Consider the following 204-nt stretch of genomic DNA (forward strand, 5'->3'; position numbering starts at 1 on the left):
GTCAATTTATCTCGCAAGGCGGAAAAAACAAAAACGAGGGGTGCAACACGAGGACTTCCCAGGAGGTCACCCATCCTAGTACTACTCTCGCCCAAGCACACTTAACTGCGGAGTTCTGATGGGATCCGGTGCATTAGTGCTGGTATGATCGCATCCATCAAACTAATTACTTAAAATTCATATAATCCTTGAGCGACATACTAA

At 45.1% G+C, this 204-nt stretch overlaps 1 non-coding gene across 1 annotated transcript; it reads right to left on the reverse strand.

Moving 5' to 3' along the window:
- Positions 1 to 37: 37 nt before the first annotated feature.
- On the reverse strand, positions 38 to 156 carry LOC118345214. Its single transcript, XR_004798814.1, has one exon. It is a non-coding gene; the product is annotated as a 5S ribosomal RNA (ribosomal RNA).
- Positions 157 to 204: the final 48 nt, after the last annotated feature.

The sequence above is a fragment of the Juglans regia genome, unplaced genomic scaffold (genome assembly GCF_001411555.2).
Source record: "Juglans regia cultivar Chandler unplaced genomic scaffold, Walnut 2.0 Scaffold_17274, whole genome shotgun sequence".
Lineage (NCBI taxonomy): Eukaryota > Viridiplantae > Streptophyta > Magnoliopsida > Fagales > Juglandaceae > Juglans > Juglans regia.